We start from the raw sequence: 13,193 nt of genomic DNA on the forward strand, positions 1-13,193 counted from the left end.
AATCGAGATTGGGCCCGAACAGAAACCCTGGAAAACTCTCCACGAGCAGCATAATCAAAGGCAATAGAAGCCGTCGCTTGTTTATCAATGATTCAATTCAAGTGTGTGCTTTACTCAATGTTGTTGTTGTTGTTGTTGTTGTTGTTGTTGTTGTTGTTGTTGTTGTTGCTGTTGCTGTTGTTGTGGTTGTTTTTGTTGTTGCCAGTCTAATTTGTTGCTTGTTTTGACATCATCAGCTCACTCGCTCCCAACCATGGTCATCACCATTGAGTCTGCCGCTTGAATTTTTATGAGAAAAGTGGCCCCATAATCATTACATACGAGTGCCATTACCCACCCAAGTAAAAAGCCAAGGAACAACAAAATGTTTATCATTACCCGACAGTCATATATATACATATTTCCTCGCCTTCCCCCTCACTCTCCCTCTCGACTCGCACACACTTATTATTATAAGCAAAAGCATGCGAAAAAAAAAGAAATTCAAACTATTTTTATAGTTTTGGTCTGTTAGATGCTCGCTTTTTGATAGAGTAATTTGTCAATAAAAATAAACATCTATCTCTATATATTATACATTAAGTAGAAGTAGTTGTTGTGCACGCTTAGCAAAGTATCGCCATATTTATGTGAGAAGTAAAAGATTATGAGCTGACTTTTATTTAGCTAGAATAGAGCTTAAGTAGTCAGACTGGATTAACTCATGTAAAGAGTTAGCTATTATCTAGATTTTTTTAAATTATAACAGAAATAATCAACGATTTATGCTCAACTATAGCTGGGAGAGAGTTAATGGGTTTTGTTTTCTACAGAACACAATTTATTTAACCACAAAATATTAAGACTTAATTCAGTTAATAAATAGTTGTATAATATTTTAAATAATGTAAAATAAATAAAAATATATAATACATTCAATTATTCGAAGGCTTTAAATTAACTTAACCGAATAAGAAGCAGAACGCTTTTTATTTTGTAATAAAATATATAAAATATATATTAAAATTTTATTTAATCTTTGCCAATGTAATGCTGTGAAAATTCTGATAGAATGTAAGAGTTTTTCCGGATACGGAATGTAATCTAAAGTTTTGCTGAATTTTGCCTTAAATTTCCTACATTTTAAAATAGTTTTAATTTTATTCTCAATTTGAATTATTTCTTTTTATACTCTATAATATTTTTTATTTATTTGCAACAAATCACATTCCTCACAAGCTTTAATTTTTGTTTTTAATATATTAAGCCGCAAATTTAGCTTGTTTCGTAGCAAACCCAATACACACACGTATAGCGCGCGTGTGTGTGTATTCGTGTGAGTGTGTGTGTAAATCAGTGGTTAATGCAAATATTTGTTTAACAAGCAGCCGAGTTATACCTCAGCGCGTGTTTGTTTTTATTTATGTGGCCATTAACAATTATTTACAAGGCAGCAAACATTCATTTGTTCGTTTGCTGATAGAGCGCATACGCCCCGTGCCCCGTGCACCGTGCCCCGCGCCCCGTGCTGCACGCCCCAGGGCTGACGGCTAATAAAATTTAAATATTGATTTATTTGCATAGGGTTGCGGCTCAGTTTTATGTAAGCTCCTTGCGGGCAAGTTTATGGGCCTAGTTTGTGCCCGTTTCGGCCAAGCCAAATTGAGTCATTAGCGTTGATTTTAGCGTCCCATTAAAACAGTTAACGACTGCAACTGCAGCCAATCTCTAACTATGCTTTGAAATCAAGGCTTAAGCTTTGACAAGAATTAACAAGCAAGCTCACAAGCTGACCTAGTCGACCATTTTGGCTGGGAAGTGCAGCCATCAATTACAAAGCTGCGCTCATAAACAAATTTGCGTATAACATCATTTATCATCTGATATATATGAGTATATATATATATTTGTATGCTCGCATAAACGTCGACGCTTTGCAGCTATATGCTCCAGCTGTGCCCACTGTGTGCTCCATTTAGGCAGAGAATACAATAAACAGCATTGCGTAAAAGGAAACAAAACTCACGACTGTGATGATGCTCTGTTTGCGTGTTACATTTTTTATAAATTATTTATATTAATGTAAATATTTTTTTATATATATTTATATGTTTATTTATGTTATTATGTTTAAAATTGAACTAAAGAAATATTCTAAACCCATTTTGTTAAATATTAAATCTATTAAACTACATTTAATAATGTACTTTTCTGGTCAAGCTTCATATTTTGTTGTCAAAATAAATTTCTAAAACTCGAAAATTGAACATCTAAAGTTTAAGAAACTTTATATGAGGAGTGCCATATAATTCAGTCTGAGGCACAAAAGCCTATGAGGATTGGTTAAGATGTAAAAACTTCCCAAGAATATTGGATCACAAATATATTTATATCACAAATTTTGTCTTTAGACATTGCACATACACAGTATATGCCCACTTTGACCGGTTAGCAGAGTATAGAAAACAAACTGCAAACGTTTAGGCAACCGAAGTGCGTTTTCCCAAGAATTGGAGCATTCTTAAATTCCCGCTGCGCTTAGTGATAAGTGTTGCGGTTAATTCATGCGCTCCCATTGAGACAACGCAGACTCATAACTTCCACAACAACAACAAAAATACAGCCCTTCTCACAGTTTCCACACACACAGCGTTTCCCAGAAAAGTAATCATAAATTTGGTTTATTTCCTTCTTTTTTTTTTTGGCAAGCAAAAGTTTTGAGTTCCTTTAGTTATCCTTGTATGGAGTGTGGCGACTTTTGCAACATGATTATTATCAAACCAATGATGTTGATAATGATGATGATGATGTGCACTTTTGCAGTGTTTGAAGACGACTTCCGCTAACTAAAAGAATGAACTTAAATCGGGGCGTAAAAAATAGATGCCTGGACATGTGCATCATTTATCATGCCGTCGACTAAATGATGTTGATGAGTCTTAAAAGATTTGACATGAAAAGTTGAAAGTCGCTGCGCGCCACGTGAACGCGCCACTTGGGGCATCGATCTGGCAGCATTACGCGGCAATTTTATGACCTCTTTGACTGGCATCAATTCAATTGGGCGTGGCTGTTAACACGGCTCCAATTGTTGTTCTCCCTGCTGTAGCAGCTCTTCGCTGCTCTGCCCCAACTGACAATTTTTAATTTAATTGGTTTGCATTTTTTTTTTTTAGTGATTTGTGTGTTTTCAGGTGCTTACGTTTGATAAATGAATGCAAGTAAGGGAAACAGAATGTTATTGAAAAAGGCGTAAGTAAATAGTAAAGGTTTATTAGGCTTTGAAATTTCGTTTCTTTTAAGCTGATTACCAATTTTGTATTGATTTATAATTTTGTATTTGAAATACCCGCTGTTTAAAAAATACAATTTTCTTGTGGGTTTAATATTTTTATATATATTTTTATACAATATACATTTATCTTCAGGTTTTCATATTTTTATATAAATATTTTTTTATTTTATTTAATATTTTTATATTAATATTTTAAACACTTATAACTTTGTCAAACCTAAACAGATTTTTATCAACATTACATTTATGAATATTTTTTTGTTTCAAAAATATTATTACTTTTAAATCCCACTATTATTTGTACTTTTTTTAATTTAAGAACAATTCATTCATAATATGAAAATATAAATTCTTTTCATAAGATATTTTTATATTTTATATGTATATCTTCTACTTATATAAAAAAATAATACTTTATATACATATATATTTTATAAAAATCGCCTAAATGTTAGTTTAGTTAGGATACTTTAATTTCCAGACTAAAGTATTTTAATCTTTCGCAAACACAGTCGATTTCCATTTTAGTTTTATTTTGTATCCAATCCACAATCAATTATAGTTCAATAATAATCATAAATCATTATTTATAGATTTGTTTAATACATTTCCTTCCTTACGAAATATGTTGAAGCTATTATCTAAATATTTAGTATTTCATTTGCCATATTGAATAGTTGATGATTTTATCAATGACTAATTTGATTATTTTATTTCTAAATTTGCATTAAGTATAATTAATTCAGTTCGTATCAAGTGACGAATTAATCATTGTGCAAATGCTTAAGGCTTGGCAAATATCCAGGATTTGTGCAAACACATAATACACACACACACACATACACACACACACAGACAGGCACACTCACACACAGTCACGCACAGCACATAATATTAATTAACTGCCACAAGTTTCGATTGCCAGTGTCATAAAACTGCGCAGACATGCGAGCAATTTGTGTTACACCCACACACACGCACACCCAGCCACACACACACACACACCCGCCCTGTAACCAGCTAAGAGCAAAGATGCCTCACCCAAATAATTTTATGGCCTGGACGCGACTTGTTTTTAACCCTTTTTCGAAAGTTCACTTTCGGCCGGAAGTCGTTCTGCTGGCCATGCCTGGGCTTGGCAAGCATTCTAATTTGATTCATTTTTAGTTGTTGGCGACGACACGAACCAGACGCGTTGCCCCATTCTAAGGCATAACCTACAAATTGCCACAGACACCCCCCTCAACCTCTCAACCTTTGCCAGCCAGTCAGCTACCCTTTTGGCTTGATTTTCAGCTTGTTCTTCTCGTGCTTTTTGTCCGCCTAGGTGCTAAGGCGTTGGCTTGTGTTTGTTGTCCGCGATTTGGGCCAGAGATTAGAAGATTTATACGCAGATTTTGCACTTGTTAAATGGCGCGCGCGCTGCGAGCTGCTGCTGCTGCTGAGCTCTCCAAAGCTGAAGGTGTGTTAGATACGAGCTGCTTGTTAAGCACTCACAACTGGGATTCTGAGTGTGTGTGTGTGTGTATTTTAATTGAATTTGTATGTGGCTGAGCAATTGGTATGCGAGTGCTTAAAGCTTTTGGCTGGACAGAAGAAACATAGCTAATTAAATTGCTCGCTTGGTTTCTTTTTGGCTCTAGATTTGGGGTTAAACTGTCTTTAGATACAAGTTTTTTTATTCAAATTCAAGTATTTTTCAGCTTTCTCAAAATTTGTTCACTTTTCTTGTCTGAATTTTATTTGTGATTTTTTTGGTATTGTAGCTTGTCCTAAAGATTTATTTTAATTTTTTTTTAATTAATTTATTTTTGTATGATCTTTACCAAGCGAAAGACTAAGATAAGGTTATCGTTACAACTTGGTAGCTTATATGGTATTTACAATGATGGGATTACAATGAATTGGACATAGCAATGATAAAATGATTGAGGACATAGCTTAATTAAGTCATTCATGTGATTCGCCTAGTAGATAGGTCACAGAGGTGTAACCTTGGGGGGCGCCTCCCTGTAATGGGCTCAGCCAGGGCCCTGGCAACCGCTAAAGAAATTTATTTGGTCTCCGATCTTTACTTTTAAATTTATATTCATAAATATTTTAGTTTTATTTTTCTTTTAACTATTTTTCTTATTTATTTCTTCTACTTTTACATGCAACGCATTTTAAATAAATACAATTTTAGATTTATATCCAAGCGTTCCTTTTTTGTAGATATTAGGAAATGTATTAAAAATGTATATAAATAATTTCGGTATCAGTTTTTTTCTGCTTCGATCAAATTGAAGCATTTTCTGCTTTCTCAAATATCTTTTAATTATTTTCTTCATGCATACGGATAAAATTCATTAGATACTTTATCAAATTTTTGTTAAATGGATTTTTGTAAATATTCTTTTTGCCGCGCCTCAATTTTCTGTATACAACATCAGAGGCTGGTCGAAAATGTCCGAAACAAATTTCTCAAACCAAAAAAAATATATGTTTAACTTATCGAAAAACTATACATCATGGGCTTAACCGATATCGTGCACAACACAAATTGTAAAAGAAAAAATTAATAGAAAAAAACGAAAATCTTTAAAAAAAAAAAATCCAAAAAATAGATAAAATAAGAAATCGAAAATATTTATCATGCTGTATTAATCAATTTCATATGCTTCAGTTGTTGTTGTTAGGGTTGTTGTTGTTGTTGTTGCTGGGGCAAGCAAAGGAGTCAACGCATAAAAAAGCTAATAAAAAGCTGTCCCGCATTTGATATACGCGCTGATAACGACAACAACAACAACAACAACCACACGACAGACTCCAGACTGAAGTGGACTGTTTTTGTTTTCTTTCTTGGGGTTGGGTATTTTGTTGGCTATGCGTTTGGAGCACGCATGCACCCGCACGAAGCTGCAGACGGCAGCTTGAAAGCGGCTGCTCTGCTTGGCTCCAAACAATTTTGTTTAGGCACGCCAACCGTGGCCAGAGACAAAGGCAAAGACAAAGGGCCAGAGCTGGCCCCAGAGCCCTGCTGTCCGCTTTGAAACGAGGCCAAACCCAAATCCAAAACTCATCATTAACCATTAGGGACGTCATCGATGAAGTAGCTGGCGTTGTTGTTCTTGCTGTTTCGCTTAATTAATTGTTAATTAATTAACATAGATACAATGTGTGCGTGTGTGTCTGTGTGTGCGTGGCCAAAAGGCCGCAACAGCTACATTTTCACGGCTGCCGTTTGTTGTTCTTCTTCTTATTGTTATTGCTGTTGTTGGTTTTGGTATCTCTTTGTTGCCGCCATAAATATTGTATCATAATTTTGTCCGTTTTGTTCGATTTGAAATTTGGTTTTTAACCGCAAACGGCTGCACGCACCGGCGCCAATTTTCAAGTTTTTCCATTTATTTGTTTTATTTTGCTTTTGTTGTTGCGTTTTTCAAATACCGCAAAGCAAACAAAACGCAACAACAACAATAATAACAACAAATTTAAAAATGCATTTGCGTGTCGCTCTTTGTTTTCGCAGGTGCCGGGGTCGACATCAAAATGCGAAGCCCTCAACAATGGGGTAACACTGCGCGAACGGGGGCAACACGCAGACGTCGGCGCTCGCTGCACGCGACACAAAAAGCAACCCGAGTTAACACACAAACACACACAGCACACAAGCTGCGCGGTCAAGAGTCAACAGACGCAGGTAAGCGAGTCCCATAACAAAAATATAAAAAAAATTTTGTATTTTGGCATTTTTTTTTTGTGGTCAAGTGACGAACAAATTAGCTGAAATCGAGCATAGAAATTAAAAAATACCTGACGAGGGGCAGACAGCTGGAATTTGAGCTAATAAGCTCATGTGCCAGTTTCTAAACATAATCATTAAGGTGCACTACAAATATGTTAAACAGACAGGTAGATCTAGAGAACACAGGTACTGTCAACTCAGATTAAATGCTTTTGTTTTTGGAATAAAAATAAATAAAAAGTTAAATTTGACATGAACTAACGTTCCATTAAACCCCCTGTTAGCTTATTGTTAACAAGCAACAAAGCTCTGAAGAGTATAACGATAAATTTGACATAAACTTACGTTCTATTAATCCTCCTGTTAGCTAATTTTTAGGATGTGACAAGGTGCTGTCGAAAAGTTGACACCACCTTATTAGTTGCGTAAATAGTTATCGACGAATATGACAAAATGCTAAAGTTCCTTGTAACTTTAACAGGAAAAACTTAAAGAAATTAAGAGAGAGAGAGTGAATGAGAGAGACAATGAATAAATTTCATTATTCATTTAAGCTCACGACTATCGCAACATTAGATGCAAATTGCTTGAGTTTAAGGCATTTATGAGTAGACAATTATAACAAGATGCTAAAGTACCTTGTAACTTTAACAGCAGGAAAGATAGAAGAAGAGTGAAAGAAGGGATAAAGTATGAAGGAGAGGAAGAAGCGTTAATCGTAATTATTATTTCTGCACTCATTTAAATCAACTATGTTTGTGAATAATATAAATGTTGCCTTACATACTCATGCAGAATGCTTAATTGTGGGGCACAAACATTGCCCAATCAAGCGATTACATTTAGAAGTACCATGGGGAGTACAAGTCACAATTCACACACATATTCATTAGGCCAACATGAACCACATAGCGACTTAATCGGGCTTAATCAAAAGAAAAAGAAAAAAACGAGACTGAAAAAACTGCAATGCGCACTAATTTTGAAAGCATTTACCACACGCAAAATTCAAATCAGCATTTGGCTATGGTCGCTGTGGCCAAAAAACGAGTTATATTTCTACAACAACAACAACTACATTTGGCTCTAACTGTAACCAACATGCAACAGAAATGCGCCCAAAAGCTTGTAGCGCAGAGCCATCAAGAGCAGCACATAAAACCGCAGACAAGATGAGATACAAAATTGTATCTATGTATCTTTTGAATGCGTGCTGTGAGCTTGCGAGTTCATGCGTATGTGTACGTGTGTGTGTCGCTTGTGCTGGCCACATATCGAGTTATTATTGAAATTAAATTACCCCTAATTGAATCTGAAATGGTCAATAAAATCGCATGCCGACAACTATTTTGTATTTGGCTTTGATAGTGCCCCGTGCCGCCTTGTTGGGCATGTTGTATTTGTTGTATCCACAATTTGTTGGGGCTCTCCATTTGCATAAATAGATACTATAGATATATATATATGTATATTTTGTATATGCATGCCAAAAATTTCGGCTATTTCTTGTTGAGTTTTTAACAAATGCAAATTAAATTAATTGTTGTTATTTCCCTTAGATCGGCTATCGCTTAATGCGGCAATTTGTCTTTGTCTGTCGATCGGCCCTTCGGATAGCAGATCTATTATGATATGTGGAAATTCGTGAATAATATAAAGAGTTTGTCTTACGCAGTTCATTTTATATAAAGCTAGCTGTATTTAATCAGCTTTGCCCAGCCCTGTCATATTTTCTTTTAGTTTTCCACGGGGGGAGGAGGAAAATACTAAGAGAGATACTTTCATCTCAGTATCAAGTATCTATAAATGTTAGATCTTGACTCTTTCCACCTATTTTCTACCCTTGTAAACGGAATTCCGCACAACCTCGTCGTATTCTACCAAGTGGGTTGTACACCAATTAAATGGTCAGTCAGCACAAAGCTGAAAAAAATATTTGCAGCCAATAAAAGTGCTTTAAAAAGTGATGCTTGAACGTTTCTCGATCAATTCTCAAAGTGATCGCTAAACGAACGATCGCTAATGTCTGTTGGTCTATAATTGTCCGCTTGTTAGACGGCTAATTCCACTTGAATTTCCATTTAAGCACTTAAGGAAAAAGCACGTTTTATTTCTCATGAACAATTGACGCGAAGATCGCTTGGACGTGTAGACAAAGCCAAAGAAGATCACTCAGATCGACAACATGAAATCAGAGACAGCGACAGCGACAGCGACAAGAAGTCAAAAAGCTAATTAGGTTTAAAGAACAGGCAGAGAGAGACACGATGAGAGGGAGCGGGAGAGATCAGCACAGATCACTGATCGACGGGCAAAAGTAAATTACATGCGAACATGAAAGATGCAGATAAACATGCCAAACAAAATAAAACTCATGACGATCATTAGCCAGGCAGCAAGCAACAACAACAGCAACAACAAGAACAACAACAACAGAAACAACAACAATGACAGACAGTCAGCGAATTGATGATCAGTCAGTGATCTATCGACTTGCCCCTTGTCGTTGTTATTATGTATGCCAAACAAAGTCACAACATGTGGACAACATGAATAAAAAATAAATAAATAAGAAAAAAAAAGAAAGAGCAGAAGGCTACAAATAAATTGATGTAGCCATAGAACATGCAACTGATCAAACGATCATCGTCATGATCATGTTCATTATTATTGCACAAGTGCAACCTGATTTGGCATTGGGAACGCGATTCCTTCGACAATCTGTGCATAGTTCGGTGTGCCTTCAATCACAGCGCATTCCATGAAACTGTTTAGCTGCGTTTAAAGCGCCCGTGATCTGTGGCCAGCCCAGAGACAATACAGACAAAATTGGCCAAGAATGGGCTAGGACATGCGGGGTCCTTGGGACACTTGTGCTGCGGCTGCCTTGGCGCAATTGTGGCCAAGATTTATTTGCACGCCCGCGCTTTAAGGGCCAAAATGTTGCCTCAGCTCTGACCATATTTTGTTGCCAACAACGGCGTTCGACAGTCGCAGCACCAATTGCAACAAAGCTGAAAACTGAAAACTGAACCTGAACGTACGACCTGCGCTTCGGGGCCAAAAATCTTGCGCGTGACTTTGCATTTCTTTTGGCCTCGTCTTTATACCCTCTACGCATGAAAAACCCGTGAGAATGGGTATAGTAGCTTAATGCGTGTGTGTGTAACAGATAGAAGAAGGCAACTCATTTCACATAAGGTAGACTTGTTCTGCTGTCTGTCTGTAGCAATGCTTCGATCTCAAAAACAATAAAAGCTACAGGCTTGAAGCTATAATAAGTTTATCGTATATCTTAGACAAGTATATTTATTCAAAACTATCGATGTTTGGTCTCAATTTCTTGAGCATTGAGAGAGCTATCTAAGCTGCATCTGGGCGAAAGACAAGACAAGACAATTTCCTTTTCGTTTATTCCTCGCAGTTTTTTAAATCGATAAATATCGATATTTAGTCTTTATTTTTGTGGGCATTGAGAGATTTTTGAACAGCAAATTCGCAGTGCGCATGGCCAGCATATTTGCTTTTCAAAATATCCTATTACTTTCTCAAATCGATAAACATCGATTTTTGGTCTTATCTTTTTAGCATTGAGAGAGTTCTCAGGCATTGTGAGCGCTCTAAAACCAAATGTGCTGTGCGCTTGACAAGTTTACTTTCTTTTCGGTAACTCACAAAGTTTCTGAAATCGATAAATATCGATAATTAGTCTGAATTTATTGAGCATATCTCCTATATTATGAGAGCTACTAACACCAAATTGCAGTATTGATTGGCCTATGGTAACACAAAAAAAATTATTTTTAATTTTGTTTTTCGCTTCAATTGAATACAATCTATAAGCCTTGAAGATTTCCAAATGATCGTGCAATAGTCAGCACATAGCCTGAAACTGGGGGAGAGTCAGCTAGAAGCTGGCCTAGGGTAGCTCCTAGTCGGGCACTCTTAGCTAGATGACTCTTACTTGATATTTTATCCGTTCTTCGTTTTCATTTTGGCTGTTTCCTCTTTTGTGGCAAAAAGATTCTCACGCGACTTTGCCCAGAGGCCTTTCAAATTGGTTGACAAACTAGCAGCATCAGCACCTACTACCTCCCGCTGCCACTCCCCCCCCCCCCCCCCCTATGTACGCTGCTTGAGTTAAGTAATTGTATTTCGTAGTTCTTCTAATATGTTTATCGGAATTGCGATTTTGGGTCTGGGTCTGGGTCTGTCTGTGGCTGTGGCTGTAGCTCTTAGAGCTTCAGAGCGTGCAGCGCCTGCAGCTTTCGCTTCACTATTTGCAAATTAAGTGGTAGCCAAATGTGTTTTAGTCCGGATATGGGTGCTCATTGAGCGAGTGAGTCGACCGAGCCAATGAGTGAGTCGTGGCTTGGGCCAAGTGCAGTTCGTTAAATGAAACAATTAGTTGCGGCGCTTCCAGCATTGTTAATCGTGGGAGTATTTCAAGACGTGCTGTGCACAGAGAAGCTAGATAAACGAAAGTTTCTCAGGTTCTATACATTATTTATAGAAAAGTCATGGAATTTATTTCGAAGACTAGAGTTTAGCAGATGATTTTATGGTACAAATAATAATAATACCCCAATAGAACCCGAAGATCGTAAAACGGAAACTCCAATCTAACGTTCCTGTTTAGGCCTGCAGTTGGAAGATTCGTATGGGAGATTCTCTTTGTATTCCCCCCTTTGTGGGGAACTCTTGGCACAGGCTGAAAACAATTTAGCGGCACATTCAAATGAAAGCTGCTTAATGAACTCGAACCTCGCAGCACAGAGAAAAGCACTGAATATGGCATAAATATGGTAAATGCAAACATCCTCTTTAAGGGCAGCTCCGCAGAACTCCAATCGTGCACATGTTTTAATGCCCTTCAAGTGGCCTCGGGATTAGCCTGAGGCGGCTGTCGGGACTTGAATTCTGCGTCATTCGGTGCGTCCGCTCCAACCCTTGGGCGAAACTTCATTAAACGCGGAACGTTTGCAGAAAAAAACAAAAAAATGGCAAAGTTATGAGCCTCAGTTGATTTATAAGTACTTAGTGGGGGGACAGAGGCGTTCAGCTAGAGGGGGCTAGGGAAGTTGCAACAACTGACAATCGGCGACAATTTCTCATTTTTGAGTGGCAAGAGAATCAGAGCGAGCAGCATGCGAGTGGTGGCTCAATGTGATGAGCAATTGTGCAACGGCAGGCGGCAAGACTTTACATGACAGCAGAGGCTGGGCGAGGGGCTGGGGCAGGGGCTGGGGCAGGGGCATGTAGGCAGGACGGGTGTCGGGCAGCTAAGCCAGGGAACAGGCGACAGACATTGACGTCGACTGGCAGCTAATCGACGGGGGCACAGAAAGCAGCGTGCATGCACTGCGAACTGCCGGGCGTTGTGTAGTGGGAGGGGTTCGCGAACGTGGAACGTGTGGGTCAACTGCTTTTTGTGGCTCACAGTGCCTGTTGTAAGTAGACTGACAAGGCGACCCATTTGCTGTTTTCACTTGTGCAACATTTTCACAGAAGACACTTCAGCGAGAAGATACACGGGCTTACTCTTTTTTTTTTTTTTCTGTATACCCTGTACTTATTTGAAGGGGTATATTGGTTATGTGAGCAGGTGTATGTAACAGGTGCGAGTGCAGCAGCAGCTACTTGCTACGTTTTTCTATATATGCATGTGGAAAGGGAGTAATGGGTATCTTTGAGTCGGGCAAGCTTCACCCGTTTGTGTGCTCGGGTTCTTCTTTTTGTGCGCCGCCTCCAAGAACATTAAACGTGCTTGTATGGCAGTAACTACTATTACTATTAGGATTGACGACGACGACTTGTTGTTGTTGTTGCTGTTGCTGTTGCAGTTGTTGTCTAGTTCAACTTTTTGCGGCAGCTTCCTGCAAGTTTTTTTTTTCTCCTCGCGCAGTTCAAGTAGAGCTGAAGCTGAAGCCGAAGCCGAAGCTGGAGCAGTACCAGTGCCCGAGACTAACGACGTATTTATGCCAAGCGACAAACTGTGGGAACAAATAAAAATTTAGCAAAATGCCAGCGCGACTGTGCGGTGACGCGGCGGGGCAGCTTGGAAGCGGGGGCAGATTGGCAGCGAGTGGGTGAGCTGCACACAAGACACAACAAATGTGTAGCTAGACACTTGTAGTAGAGATGAGCGCGTGACACGATAAATCGATAATCATTTAATGTATTCGTTTAGAT

General features: G+C 38.0%; 1 long non-coding RNA gene across 4 annotated transcripts in view; it reads left to right on the plus strand.

Annotated features, from left to right (window-relative positions):
* The window catches only part of LOC135434232 (uncharacterized), a 195,279-nt gene that overhangs the window by 155,898 nt on the left and 26,188 nt on the right, over positions 1 to 13,193 (plus strand). For 3 of the 4 annotated variants that reach the window (XR_010437190.1, XR_010437192.1, XR_010437191.1), the window contains one exon: positions 6,786 to 6,956. The exons of the other annotated variant lie outside the window; for it this stretch is intronic. This is a non-coding gene — a long non-coding RNA (uncharacterized LOC135434232). The remainder of the gene's footprint in view (positions 1 to 6,785; positions 6,957 to 13,193) is intronic. 4 annotated transcript variants of the gene reach the window in all.

This window comes from Drosophila montana, unplaced genomic scaffold, assembly GCF_035044405.1.
Source record: "Drosophila montana isolate Dmon_TW-CO22-7 unplaced genomic scaffold, ASM3504440v1 contig_3282_1, whole genome shotgun sequence".
Classification (NCBI taxonomy): domain Eukaryota; kingdom Metazoa; phylum Arthropoda; class Insecta; order Diptera; family Drosophilidae; genus Drosophila; species Drosophila montana.